Here is a 14,822-nt window from a genome sequence, read left to right as displayed (position 1 = left end):
CCACAGCTTAACCAAGTTGGAAAATGTTCAGAACAGAGAAACCAGCACAGCGAGGAGACTCAAAACTTGGTCTTGAGGGGCTCAAACTAGGCCTGTCCTCTACAGAACTCCACAGATAGTGGCCATTCTGGGAAGCATGGGAACCAGTTCAGGGCTTGCCATCTGCCACACCGGCCCTAAGCTCTGTCAGTTGAGGGCTCACCTGTGAAGCCACTCTGGTGTTTCTGCCTTCCCACCGAGGAGCTGGAGGGATTTCCTGAGGGTGGAAATGGCAGATGCAGGGTGGGGAGAGCCCGAGATGAGGGCGACCTAGGGTAGGGCGACAAGGGTTCACTTGGGTGATGACGGTGATCAGTGATTCTCCAGGGTCATGCTTTGGGAAGACCAGCTAATCTCAGACACGATCCGATGAGTTTATGAATATTTAAGAAGCAGGATGGAAAGGAGAAGAGTCAGATGACAGTGCGGGCCATGCTGGTAGTTGTGCCCAAGAACGCACACTCTGTGCCAGAGGTCAGGTCTGCCAAAGCTGGGACCATGATGTCCTCATTCTCTGTTGCATCCCTGGCCCAGACGGCACTCAGGGCATGCTCAATACAGCTGCATTCAATGAATGAGTGAGCAGGAAAGCGAGACGGGGTCCTGATGCGGGGGGAAGATGGGCCACCAGGGCTGGCCTTTGTGAAGAGGGGGCTTTTCCACCGAGGCCTGAGGAGTGGGTGGGGAGCCAGCCACGGAAAGAGCACTCCAGGAGGAAAGAAGAGCACAGGCAGAGGCCTGGGGACTGGCAGGGCCCTGTGGGTCTGACGTCAGCAGTAGGACCTGAGGGTGTGGAGCTCTGGGGGTGAAGACGGCGATAGCGGAGACAGTGACAGAGGGTTGACCCCACAGGGCCGAGAGACAGTGAGTCAGGAACCAGTCTCAGGGGCTGCTTCCCGGCTGTGTGGCCCGGGCCAGCGACTTAACCACTCTGGGTCTCAGTTTCCTCAGGGCAAAATCAAGAGGAAGACAGCAGCCATCTCTTGGGATTGAGAATGCCGGGTGGCACTGGGAATGGTGCCTGGCACACAGTAACCTCTGCAGCAATGGTCGCTGCCATTGTTACTGTTATTCGCAGTGAAGGAGCTGGGGAGACAGAGCTGGACCTGGACGCTGCGTCAGCCGGCCTGGGTTTGGGGTCTTTTCCCTGATTAGGAAGAGTCTGCAGCTGGCAGAGGTCCAGGGTTTCTGGGTGCTGCCCAGGCCCTTAACTGTGAGCTGTGTCTCTGACACTTCCACGTCCTGGAAGGAGGGCTTAGTGGGCCTGCCCGTCCCTACAGGCTGGGTGCCCTGGCAGGCATGCTGCCTCCTGCTCTGGGTGGCAAGGAACAGCGAAGTGGGTGGAGCGATGACGGGGCTGGGAGTCTTTCTGGGCTGTGAGGGCAGTGGGGCTGCATCCCAGGTGCTTAGGGACACGGTGTCCCTCTGTGTGAGCCACTCAGCTCTGGGTGGGCCGGGTCCCACCTGGATGGGTGGGTGAGGCCCTGCCCGCAGGCTCAGCAGAAGAAAGGGGCTTCTGGGTAAAGGGTGAACCCGGGGCAGGACATGCCCAGCCACCTCCTCTCCCTGGGAACTTGCACTTCTCCCTGCCTGGGCGCCAAAGCTGGCAGTGCCCACGCCTCCTTCCTTCCCTCCCCAGCCCCGCTCTCTTTCTTCAGTAGCTCAGGCTGAACCCTGAGTCAACCTTGCCCCCTCTTTTGTTCACACCCCAATCCCTTAGCGAACCTACCAGCTCCACCTGCAAATAGATTCGAATTCTGACCCCTGGGCCCCTCCCTGTGACCCTGGGTTGCTGCAGAGCCTCCCAGTTGAACGGTGCCCCCACCGCACCCTCCACACAGCGGCCGGGACACCCACACCAGAACAAAGCCTTCTGCTGACCACCCCAGATATCAACAAGTCACTGCTGAGCTGGGTCCCGTGTCCCTGTCTCCATCTCCCTGGGCTCCTCCCTGCTCCTGATTCACTCTTACCCCAGGGCCTTTGGACTTGCTGTTCCCTGTGCCTGGAACACCGTTCCCTCAGACGCCCACATGACACTGCCTCAGTGAGTTCAGATCTGTGCTCCAGCATCTTCTCAGCCAGGCCAGCTCTCCCTGCATGAAATTGGAACTCCCTCCCCTTCACGCACCTGCAATTTTCTACACAGCCTCATTGGCGCTTTAGGTGCTAGACACTTCCTTGATCATTTGTCTGAATCCCCACCTTGGGATACAGGTTCCCAGAGGGCAGGGTGTCCTCTGCTGTCTTCCTTGGTGTATCTCAACTGCCTGGCACATAGTAGGTGCTCCCTACGTACCCTTGCTTGAATTGGGCCGACATGCATTCCTTAAGCAAGAGACGAACAGGGTCACGGTCTCCCCCCTCTGGGCCTGGCCTTTCTGTCCCTGGAGACACAACGCCAGAAGGCTCAGCCCTTGCAAGACACCTTTAAGCTCCTGGATCCCCAGGAGTGGCCGCTGGCTTTCCCTTTGCAGAGGCCACAACGAGCCCTGAACTGATGGCCAGCAGGCCAGAGGTAGCTTCGTGTTGGCCAGGGAATTGGGGCAGGACACATGTTATTTGTTCATCTGGCACGGGGCCAACTCTGGGGAGGCAAATGCCGGGGTCCGTCAGACGGAGGTGCCCACAGGCGGAGGAGGGGAGCAAGCGGGAGGCGAATGCCACACCCATGGCGCATGCTGCTGGGCGGGCTGAGAAGATTCCCCCCAACCCAGTCTAGGAGGCTTAGAGACTTTCTGCAGGAGTAAGATTAAGGACCAAAGACCTTAGCCAGGAAAGCCAGGCCCAGAGATGCCCCCCAGCGGGAAAAGAAGCTGAGGCCGACACAGGAGGGGACGAGGCTCTGTGGGGTTCACTGCCAAGGCTGAGCTTTGGGGTATGCAGGGCAGAGATGGAGGCTGCTGTCGCCCCTAGGGGGCTGGGGCTGGGAGGAAGAGCAGGGCAGGAGCAGGCTCTCGTGGGGGTTGCAGAAAGGCCACCATCGGCTGCTGGGAGAAGGGCCTGTTGCTGCAAAGGTCGGGCCAGAGGCGAGGGTGGTGACGAGGGTGCAGACAATCAGATGGATTTGCGAGCTTGGTTCAAAAGCCACGATCTGGGCTTCAGGATTCCCATCCATAAATAAGGGAGCTGGTCTGGGTTCTCTCCAAGGGACTTTACGTCTTGAAGATCTGGGTGTTTATTCTTCCAACCCCCTCCGCTCCCAAAGGAACATGAAGTGGCGTGGGAGTGGGGAGTGTGTCATCCACTGTCGGTAAGAGCAGGAAGCTTACCCAAGTGAACAACCACAACAGAAACCCTGCATGGCTCCAAGTCGCTGCTGAGATGCCATCGCATCTGAGGGGAGAGGAGACGGGATGTTGAGGTCCAAATGGTGGCTTCCCAGTGACGTGTCCAGAATCTGTAAATACAACCTTGATTGGAAGAGGGGTCTCTGCAGAAGTCATTCGGTTAGGGACCTTCGAATGACATTATCCTGGATTTAGGGTGGGCCCTATATCCAACGACAAGCGTCCTTGTATGAAAGGGGGAGATCTGAGGACCCAGGGAAGAAGGCCATGAGACCACAGAGGCAGTGGTTAGAACCAAGGGACGCCTGGAACCCCCTGAAGCTGGAAGAGCCAATGAAGATCCTTCCCTGGAAGCTCCAGAGGGCGGGGGTCCTGCTGATGCCTTGAAGTTTGACTTCTGGCCTCCAGAACGATAAGAGGGTACGTTTCCGTTGCTTTAAGCCACTTAGTTTGTGGTCACTGGTGATGTCAGGTACAGGAAACTCATTCAGGAGGAATTGCAGGGGAATTAAGACGCTGACAGAAGGATTGATGAGGAGTCTGTGGAGGATCATCTCTCCTTCAAGTTTCAGGTCCGGGCTCCAGCAGAGCTGGGGGCCCTGCAGGGGTGGCAGAGGCGCATCGAGGAGACAAGGGGCAGGCACAGGACAGGGGCTGGGGGGGTCGCTCGGCGCCTCTTCCCTCCCCAAGCTGGGCACCTGCGGCTGCCCTGGCGGAACATTCTGGGCCTCGCGTTTGCCAGAAGCGAAGTCTCACAAAATGAAGGGAAGAAGGGGGGGCGGTGTGGCTGTACTTGACCTCGTCTGCCCTTGGCTGTAACCTTGGAGATGTTTAAAATAGGAAAGAGACGGCACAGGAGGAGAGTGACACTGCTCACACAGGGCGAGCGTGCGCCGAGGCCATGCTGCTCCTACCGAAGGCGCAGGACACCGTGGCCCAAGTGCAGAGGCTCCGGCATACAGTGGAGCGTGGGGACCATTTCTGGAGCACTCATCGCCCCCACCCCACCAGCAGAGCTCAGCATCTTTCCTGTGTTACACCACGGAGCGTCTCAGCCTCCCCTTGAGGAAGCTGCTGTTCCAGGCATTTTACAGATGACGAAACTGAGGCAAAAGAGCCTTCCCAAGGTCATCCTGCCAGGAAGTGGCGGGGCTGGGGTCAGAGCAGCTGAGCCTCCTGAGGTGAGGTCAGAACGGCTGAGGCCCTAGGTGCCTCCAACTAACAGGCTCTGTGGCCTTCGTGTATGCAAGGGACCAGGTGTCCCTCCAGGGAGGGGGCCTGTCCAACTTCAAACCTGGCTGGACCTACCATGCCGATAAGGTCTCAGCATGGGTTCCCACACTCAGAGCTGAGGATTCCCCAGTGCCTGCCACCACAGGAAGGACCAGGACAGGTTTGGGGGTTCCTCCTGGGCAAAGACTCCAAAACCAAGTGTGAGTCTGGAGCACCGGGAGCCAGGGCTGAGGGGCTGGGGAGCAGGGCTGGACCACGCTGATGGGGATGGGAGCGCACTGAGGCCTTGGACCCCCAGTCTGCGGCCTCTGCTGGTGGAGCTGGGATCACAGGCCTGGGTGCGTCTCCTGACCAGGGACTCCACTTGTGGTCTGGGGTTGGGAACTGGGTTTCCCAGTCCCAGTGTTGTCCAAAGCTTCCCAGTTGGTTCTCATGGGCAGCCATGGGTTGTAGCGGAACAGTCTGGAGAGGTCTGGGTTCAAACTGCAGCCTTGCCCTGCCTTGTGGGATCCGGATCCGGGAGGCCATTCTCGCTGAGCCCTGAATGGAGCTCGCTGGACAGAGAAGGGGATGGTCTTGAACATTTGGGAACCAAAAGCCCAGTGAGGCCGCAGCATCTGCCATTCTGTGGTGGGAGAGACTGGGGGTGGCCATGGGCGTCCTTGGAGGGCCTGTAGTTTATTCTCTGAGTCACACCCTGTGGGGCACACAGAGTCCCCTGGGCAAGCTCATTCAGAGATGAGACTCAGGGTCAGAAAACCTAATGCTAGGCCTCTGCCAGGGACCCAAGCCTTCCCCCAGTTGAGTGCCACCCACAGCCAGGCGAGAATGACAGGATGTAGACGCAAAGAGGTACACGGGGCAGATTTGCTCTGGCCGTTCGCTCTCCCCCATCCACCAGGATGAAGGGGCCAGGCCCCAGCATGGCAGTAGGTGGGGAATCAACGAGGGGCTGGTGACCAGAGGACAGCGCCCAAGCCTGGCTGAGATAGGCATGAGTGGCGGTCGGTTCCGGGGCCTGATGACAAGGCCGATGTGTATCGAGCACGTTCTGCACACGGGGCGAGTGCCAGGGTCTCCCATGGAGGGGCTCACTTCACCTCCCAGGATCCCTGTGAGGAAGGGACCCGAGTAGCCCAATTTACTGCCAGGGAGATTGCAGCTCACAAGTAATGACACTGCCCCTAGATCACATGACAGGTAAGCAACAGCACCGGGTTCCCACCCAGGCCACCTGCGCCCGAGTCCACAAGCTGAGCCTCCTTACTTCAGGGCCACCTCCTGGGAGCCCCTCCTCCTGTCTGGCCCGACCAGGCCCCCCGCAGCACACCCCACCCCCTCCTGGAGCAGCCCCTGCCCCTCCTGCTCCAGGCCCTCCTTACCTGACGATGAAGTGGCCAGGTGCGACAGAGGCGACTAGTTGGCTGGGGAGGAGTGGACACAGTAGGGCTGGCCCTCCCCCAGGGGACCCCCCCCCAACATGGTAACAGGGGAGCTGGGGGAAAAGAGGCTAGGCTGAGCCATTTGTCGCATCACAAAGTCCTGCCCTGAGCTTGCTGGAGTGGGCAGCCTCAGGGTGGCTCTGTCTGAGGGCCCAGCAGACCCCGCTCCCATCCTCTGCTGCAGCTCCTCTGGAGCATCTGCAGCCTCGGTGGTGGCACCTGGAAAAGGGGCACATCTTGCCAAGGTGTGCCCAAAGGGCAGGTTGGGTTGCTGTGATGACGGGTACACAGGACCCTGCACACAGTAGGTACTCAGTAAACACCTGCTGAAGGATGTGCCTTTCCCATGGTCCGTGCATGCACGTGCTGACGCAGGGCTCAAACCCAGACCAACTTCGGGGCCCACCTGGTGCCCTCCTCCCAGGCGGCCCTGTGGCTGTGAGGGTGTGGGAGCCCTGGGGATGGAGGTTTGTACCAACCTCGGTGCCCACCCGGTGCCTCCTCCCAGGCGGCCCTGCTGGCTGTGAGGGTGTGGGAGCCCTGGGGATAGAGGTTTCCACTTGTCCTGCCTCCATCCCACTTCTCGTAAGAAAGGAAATTCTCCGTGGAACTCCCCTGCTGGACCGACACTCCTCCACTGCTTGACACACTTAGAATCGGGCCAGGGCTTGGTCAGCTCGGAGCCTTCCTCTGCGGGAATGAGGCTCAGGAGGCTGCTGGCCTTGGGGGGACTCTGGGCGGGACTCTCCTTGAGGACTGAGACCCTCTCACCACCACATTTCTGCCCACAATTCATTGTCTGCCCGTGGTTATTCTCCTAAGAGCTGCCCTTGCATGGGCAGCTGCCGCGAGGGAGGGGAAATACACCTCTGTCTCTCCACCGCTTCCCCTTGGCAGCCATCTCCACCCAGCACCGCTTCCGCTCCCCCAGGGACACCTCCTATCCTCCTCAGGTGGGCACCAGCACTTTGCCCCAGATCCCAGTGGATAGCACAGCTGCTTAAGGACAGCACAGATCCTAGGAAGACAAGGTGGATGACATCAGAAACGTTCAGAAGGTCGTCCATGCCAGCTGTGGGAAGGGCCACAGGGGCCACGTCTGTGGCACCCGGGCCTCTCTGGGAGGCGGCCTTTGCAGATCAGAAGGAGCAAGTGTCCTTCCGTATTGATGTGGGCTTTCTGGTCAGAGCTGCAAACGGAGACACAAATCACAGCTCATTCCAAGAGCTGCCTGGAGCCAGCAGCACCATCACCACTGCAGGCAGCCACCGAGAGCCGACCTGAGAATGAACATGAGGGCCAGGGAGGAGGCGGCTCAGCCTGCAGTGTCAGCAGTGCAGTTCGGCAGGGCCTGCCAATCATCTTGCTCAAGTTTCAAACTCTGTTTCCCAAACGACCACAGAAGCATTTTAATAACAAACATCTCACTTGAAGGTCAATATGAAAAATTTTACATAAAAAATTAATTTTACAGGTTTACATTGTTTTTATACATTAAAATGGATACATTTATTTTTTTGAGACAGGGTCTCACGCTGTCACCCAGGCTGGAGTGCAGTGGTGTGATCAGAGCTCACTGCAGTGTTGACCACCGGGACCCAAGCAATCCTCCCACTTCCGCCTTCCAAGCAGCTGGGACTACAGGTGCTCACTACCACATCTGGCTAATATTATTTTTATTTTTTGTAGAGATGGGGGTCTCATTATGTTGCCCAGGCTGGTTCTCCAGCTCCTGGGCTCAAGGAATCCTCCTGCTTTGGCTTCCCAAAGTGCTGGGATTAAGGCATGAACCACCATGCCCAGCCAAAATGGATACATTTACTTATTGTAAATTTAGTAATGGCCACACGGCTTGTAAGTGACAATGCCAGCTCAGGGCCCATCTCTGGGTTCTAATAAAATATTTTCTAGCCTCTGTCCTGTGTAACAATACAGTTGAAAAAAACTGGGTACAGCTGTGTTTTTACGTGCCTAAAGGTCAGCAAGTGTCAGAGGTGACTGTGCGTCATATGGATGCGCCGGCACCGTCTGGATGGGTAACTGAATGCAGTCGAGTGTGATTCCTAAATTACACCTGCTCCATGGGAAGCTGGACTTTGTCAGGCAAGAGGCTCCTGGACTCCTGCTATCAGAGAGCAAGGACCAGACAACTCAATGACTGCACCTCTTCTCTCACCGCAGCTCTTCCACCCCTCAGACCCTGCCTCTGCTACAGTACAATGTCTGTCTCTGTTGGTGATGCACAACCTACCTGCCTTCACAGCATTTAGACGCAGTGGCCTTTGTTTCAAGGTTGTCAAGCGGGAGACGCAGACAACGTTTCTTCGAGGCTTGGGCAGTGGCTGTGCGAGAGTGGACGCTAAGTCCGGGCCAGCACTGAGTGCTGTATCTCAGGGACACAGGAACCCGCCCTGTGTGTGCATCTGCGACGCGTAAGGGCCTCTCAAGTGTAGGGTCCGTGGCAGGTGCCCTCCTGCCTGGGTCAGTGCCGATTACTGTTGTGCAAACCTCACATTCGTTTCAGAAGAGGTTTGGCAATCGACTGCTTTACCATTGGGTGGTGCCTTCATGATCCTGAGGTCGTGGGTAAAAATCTCCACTTTCAACCACAAGGCTGCTTTGAGGATTGCAACACTTGGGCAGCAGAGGTTTATGTCCGCTGCTGGTTTCTAAGCCAGCCTCTGTCTGTGCTTGCACAGGAATGAGCGGGAACTCTGATTCATACAGATAAAAAGCTGCAAATTATAAGAGTTTCAGACTGTTCTCTCTGTGTGTGCTCCAACTCACAGATTTTGGGAGAAGCCTGGGTATGCTGAGGGCATACAAAGTCGAGATGACCTCATACCACAAGGTGACAGGTTGGTGGTTCCAACATGCTAATATCTGATGCATCACATTTGTGAATTGGCCACTTCCAGCGCAGTTACAAATGAGATTTTAAGTGAAAGCTTAGTAAAGTATTTTGGAGCTCGGGAAGGCCTGCAGGATTTGGCTGGTCCCCAACGCCCCTGTGCCAAGCAGAGGCCAGGTTCTGCTGGGGTACCCCAACTCCTGGTCACGTAGGGAAGCTCCTCCTCCCAGGACGCCAAGGTCTGGCTTCCACTTGCACGTAGCTTCTCCTTCTGGTCCCAGTGCTTACCACTGGTTGCCCAGGGTGTGAGATGTGTGATAATCTGGTGGCTCCTGGACGAAGCAATAACCTCATTTAAGTCTTTTCCAATTCTTGCTCCTTCACAAGTCTTTTGAGGACTTTCTGAGTCCTCAAAGAGAAAGTCTGTTTGGTTCTTAATATATGTTTAAAAAACCTTAACATTTATTAATCCTCCCACGGCCAAATTTTTTTTGAGAGAGAAAGCAACTATATCTAACTGAAGTTTAATTTTTTTTTTTTTTTTTTGAGACGGAGTCTCTGTTGCCCAGGCTGGAGTGCAGTGGTCAGATCTCGGCTCACTGCAAGCTCCGCCTCCCGAGTTCACGCCATTCTCCTGCCTCAGCCTCCCGAGTAGCTGGGACTACAGGTGCCTGCCACCTTGCCCAGCTAGTTTTTTTTTTTTGTATATTTTTTTTTTAGTAGAGATAGTGTTAGCCAGGATGGTCTCGATCTCCTGACCTTGTGATTCGCCAGTCTCAGCCTCCCAAAGTGCTGGGATTACAGGCTTGAGCCACCGCGCCCGGCCGCTGTTTTGTTTTTATATTACTTTTCACTTTCAACTTCTACTTAATGAAAACAATCCAGCTTTTATTGATGGGAGTGATATTAAAAAAACTGCGACGGTGGTCAGCAAATGACTGGTGTTTGGGACCCGTGGCCTCTAGATTTAGCGGGGTTTGGATTTGTGATCTGGGCTCCATGCCTGAAGCAGAAAGTCATGCCCTCAGTCAGCCTGAGTTGAGACCCATGTGAAGTGGCTGGAGGGGGCCCTCTGGGACATTTGCAAATGACCACGCCCCTGCTCTACCGCAAACGACGACTGGGCAAGGAGGATTGACCACGGGGCTGGGCGAGGAGGCGCTGACCACAGGAGGCTCGTACTGGGAGCCAGAAGAGCCCCGGGGAAGCTTTGGAAAGCAGGAAGAGCAGCTGGTTCGGACAGCCCCGAATGCCTGCTCTGGCTGTGAGTATCGTTACTGAATCCCTGCGAGGGAGCAGTGAGCGGCTGTGCAGGCTCTGAGTGCAGGTTTAACGCCTGGCTTGGTTTGCTACCCGTTAGGATTTTTTTTTTTTTTTTGAGACGTAGTCTCGCTCTGTCGCCAGGCTGGGGTGCAGTGGCGCCATCTCGGCTCACTGCAACCTCCGCCTCCCGGATTCAAGCGATTCACCTGTTAGGAATTTTAACATTCAGCGCTCAAGTGCAGAGTAGAGGAGGCTGGAGGGGCGCAACACCGCCGTCTCGCGGCCACTGGGTGCACAGCGCCTGCGAGGACCCAGACCGGGATCCACCTGCCCCAGAGAATCACTTTCAGCATCAAAGTGCATCCCTGCACTGTCCGTAAAGAGCTTGCCATGCGGCGCTTACCGCGCAGGACTCCAGACCTGCCTTATCTTTTGAGATCCCCACAGCCCTTGAAGGAAGGGACCACTGATATCAACATTCACAGGACGGAATCGGAGGTGTCCTTGTGTTCACAGCCGGGCAGCCCACCCAGCTCGAGGAGGGACTTGGGGAACACTGTTTAGCTCGCGAGAGGTGGAAGTGGTTTCCCGAGAAGGGCGGCCACGTGTGGCTTCACCGTTCCCTTTTGTGTGTAAAGGGAACTTCCCCGGATGGATTCGGTGTCATGTGTCATGGCAGCAGTGTGAGAACGGAAGCGCCCAAGCCCGTCCCCTTGGCCAGTCCCTTCAGCTCTCTGGGCCTCAGTGTCTTCCCCTGTCAAACGGGGACAGCGGCGCTCCTTCCCAGTGCAGGGTGGGGTCCGAGTGAGTTAGGGCAAGCCAGCATTCAGTGCAGGGCAGCTGGGGTCTGACTCCTGGGGGAGCTGGGCTTGGAGAAAGTGAGATCTCCTGGGCTCTGGGAAGGAGGGCCTGTGCCCTGTTCCCACACAGCACCCCCAGCGGCAGGGCTCCTTGGGGAGGCCAGGCCAGGGCCAGGCGTGGCCAGAAAGACCCTGCCTTTAAGGGGCTGTGGAGCCCTGGGCAAGGAGTGTACCCAAGTAACCAGCGTGGCCCAAGGCCAGGGGTCCCCTCTGCAAGTGTCAGATTGGAGGGAGCCCTGATGATCTTGCAGACCCTGCAGCCACCTCAGGCCATAAGCCAAGCGGGCCCCTGCCCTCAGAGAGCTTCTAGTCTAGTGGAGATACACACATGAAACTGCCTTGCTGAGAAGCTACCAGGAAAGAGAGGCCCCAGAGAGGACAGCAAATAATGGGGGAATGTGACCTGGTCAGGCCATCAGGGAAAGCTTCCTGAGGAGAGGATGATGGATGAAATTTGGAGGCAGAGTGGGCATTGCCTGGGAGGCAGGGAGGGGAGAGCATTTCAGGAGGAGGGAGCAGCATGCACTGGGCAGGAAGGAGGGAGGACAGGGCGTCCCAAACTGAGGGAGGGGAGTGCTAGGAGGGCCTGGAAAAGTATACAGGGGAGGGTCAGGCCACAGCAGGCTTGGGAGGTCATGGAGGGGGCTGTGTGTGAGAGGGAGGGTGACAGGGATGGCGGAAGGGAGGAAAGGAGAGATGGAACCTGATTTGCATTTCACAATGACAACTCTGCCTGCTGGGGTGGAGAAGGATCTGCAAGGGTGTGGCGTAGGCAGATGGGCAGAGCAGCTGCGAGGTTAGTTATTGCACATGATCAGGAAGGAGACTTTGTAACCTGGGCCAGGGAAATGAAGGGAACAAGGCCAGTGGTCCGTGCAGGGGCCCGGGAAGGGGTGGGAGGTGGGGGTGAGGGGAGCCCCAGGGATGGCACCCAGGCTTCTGTGTTACACAGTCGGACAGCTGGAGGTGGCCTCGCCAGGAAGGAACAGCTGGAGGCCGCCAGGTTTTGGAGAGAGGGCATCTGCATTCAGCCTTGGCTGTGCTGAGCCTGAGCTGCTGCTGAGCTATCCAGGGGAAACACACAGGTATGGGGTGTCTGCGTCGCCAGTGAGGGGACTGTGCAAGTAACTGTCCTAACTGAACACTTCAGAGTGAAGAACAGCTCTGTTAACAATGATGCCACAACAGTGCCCCAGACAGGGCCTGTCCCCGGCAAACAGGGGCGCTGGTGCCCTTGCTATTGGTAGTTTGGAGACGCTGGTGCCCTTGCTATTGGTAGATTGGTATAGACGGGGGTGAGATCCTTAGAGAAGGAGGGGACTCCAGGAAGCTGAGAGGAATGGCTGACCAAGAGTGGCGGAGGACAGGTGGGGACGGCCAAGAGGGTGTGCATCTGTGCCAGTGCCGGGAGCATTTGGGAAGTGCAAAGTGGCCCACGGTGGCCCCTGGCCATTGCTGAGGGGGCACCTGGCTGGATGTACCCCCTAGGAGGTCACTGGGGGCCTCGGTGAGAGCTGGCAAGGAGAGGTGGCATCGTGAGTCACACTGGGGTGGAGACTGCAAATGGCCAGTTCTCTCTGGAGCAGCGCTGCTTAAATAAAAATGGCTTCTGGCATCTTTGAAGGCAGCTCTCTGGTCTCCTTCCTTCCTGCAAAAGCTCTCAAGGAGGCAGTAACTCATGTTCAGGGGGTGCTGTCTGAGCAGCAGGAGTGAGGGCTGCCTTTCTTCAGTGAACCAAAAATATTTGCCGAGCCTCTTCTATGTGCCAGGCGATGCGGACAGATTTATGGCAACAGACTTGAGAGAACAGGCCGGGGGTTCAAGCCTCTGTCACAGACGCACAGGAGCTTCAGAAGCAAGCTCTCCTGCTGGGTGGGATACGGCCCACTCCATCTCCCCCATTCTAGGAACTGCATGGGCCACTCCTCTCCCCTTATCAACATGAAGAGGGGACACCAGTTGTTCTACTCAACTGCTCCGGAGAGATACCTGCTCTGGCTGCTCTCCCCACAGGGCCAGATGCCCCATCTCCAAACCGGGCCAACCATCATTCCCGCCACGGCCCAGGCTGAGTCTGGGGTCATGAGAGGAGGCTGTCTCCGTGGCGGCGGCGCTGTGCACAGCCTGCTTCCGGCATGACAGCCAGGTCCGGGTTCCTGTCTTCTCGTGGTCTGGCTGCCCCTCGCTAGCCGGGATTTTATGCTTTGGCGGGAGCTCAGCTTCTGTCCCTGGCAGCCGAGGGCTGGGACCGACATGGCCACCCCAGCCTGGGGTTGTCTTCCACAGACCCCCGCGCCCTTGCCAGAATGTCAGCACCCTAACACCCCCTGTCCTCAGTCTCTCAGCCCAGCCAGGCTACCTTTCTCACCTATTCCCCTCCAGGCTTGCCAAAACCTGCGGCCCACTCTGTTCTACCCACTGCTGGCCTTCTCCTCTCTGGGCCTTCGCGTGGGTCTCCCCGTGTATGGTCAGGAGGTGGACCAGTGGGGTGGAAGGAGAGCTGGATGGTGGTGGGGCCTCGGTTTGAGTCCTAGCTCTGCCCTCACCAGCTGCTCAGCCTTCTCCCAGCTCACCGCCTCATCTCGAAGTGAGAAACACTCGCGCCAGCTTCAGGGTCGGACGTGGTGATCCTCTAGGGAAGGAAGGAGGCTGGGACCAGGAACGTGTACAGAGGATGCCTGGCCCAGAGCAGAGAATCTCATTTGTCTCTCCCTTCCTCAATGATCAAGAACTAGCCGGGAGGGAAACGCAAATGCAATTTGGAAATAAACCAAACAAAGGCCAGAAAGAGATCTAGGGTAATCTCTTGCCAAGTCTGCTAAACCGCAAATGAAGGAGACTTTCTGTGGTGAAATCATTGGCAGCTTTTGTTTCTAAGAATACATCAAAATGGACTTCATATTTCAGTAAGTGCCTCAGAATCCAATCGGAAACCACAGAGGTGTTTGCTCGATTTAAATCTTCAGTATACCTCATGTTTAATTTCAAACAGAGCTCAGGTCTGGGATGGGGGGAACGGAGCAGAGCAGCCCCCGAGATGGGATGGGACCCGGGCTCCGGAACCACAGGTTGGGCCTCAGACTGAGATGGGGAACTCTCAGGGGAGCAGGCTCTGTGGCAGGGGTGAGGTTGTGACTTCAGCCTTGACCTTGGGACACAGCGGAAAGTACTCATGACAATTTATTGTGCACCTACTGTGAGCCCAACGCTGCTGAACGCTTTCCAGACGAAGCCACTGTGGTCCCAGTGGTTGCCCAGGGTTCCTGAGAGCAAGTGGGACGGAAACCAGGTCTGCGAGGCTGAGCCCCTGCCCTCTCCCTCTTAGCACTGTGTTCCTCTTGTGATGATGTCACCTGGGCACTGAGTAGCACTTTCCTGTAGGATGTAGTTCAGAACACTAGGACCTAGTGAGTAGCCTTTTATCACCCTCAGACCCGGCTGCTGTCTGCTTTTGTTCCGCACTGTCACTGTGGGAAAGACGACGTATGGAAGACTGGGTGGTCAGATCCTCTCTCAGGAAAAGTGATGAGCTAGAAGCCACCTGACTTTTTAGAGGTTCTACAGTAAGAGTGAGAGGTAAACAGATGATGAGAGGTTTGTAACACCCATGACGTGAGGGGAATTTTGGTTCAGTGCAGTATCACAGAGGGACCACAGGCTCTTTCTCCTTATGACGGGGACTAAGGCATGGAGAAGGGATGTTAATACATCCATCCACCCATCCTAACATCCTCCGCCATCAATTCATCTGTCCACCCATCCATCCATCTTCCATCATCCATCCTCTTCCTTCCATATACCCTCTACCATCCATCCATCCATCCATCCATCCATCCATCCATCC

The 14,822-nt window shown here is 56.7% G+C and overlaps 1 protein-coding gene across 2 annotated transcripts in view; it reads right to left on the bottom strand.

Annotated features, from left to right (window-relative positions):
* Positions 1 to 14,822, bottom strand: part of OSGIN1 (oxidative stress induced growth inhibitor 1) — a 54,757-nt gene that overhangs the window by 28,542 nt on the left and 11,393 nt on the right. The window contains exon 1 of one of the 2 annotated variants that reach the window (XM_011942181.1): positions 5,945 to 6,036. The exons of the other annotated variant lie outside the window; for it this stretch is intronic. The gene's annotated coding sequence lies outside the window, so the exon portion shown is untranslated. Of the gene's footprint in view, positions 1 to 5,944; positions 6,037 to 14,822 lie in introns of those variants that run through there. 2 annotated transcript variants of the gene reach the window in all.

Source organism: Colobus angolensis, unplaced genomic scaffold, assembly GCF_000951035.1.
Source record: "Colobus angolensis palliatus isolate OR3802 unplaced genomic scaffold, Cang.pa_1.0 Scaffold207, whole genome shotgun sequence".
In the NCBI taxonomy this organism is placed as follows: Eukaryota; Metazoa; Chordata; class Mammalia; order Primates; family Cercopithecidae; genus Colobus; species Colobus angolensis.
Note: the sequence above shows the minus strand (reverse complement) of the source record. Positions and strands in the feature narration are given on the sequence as shown.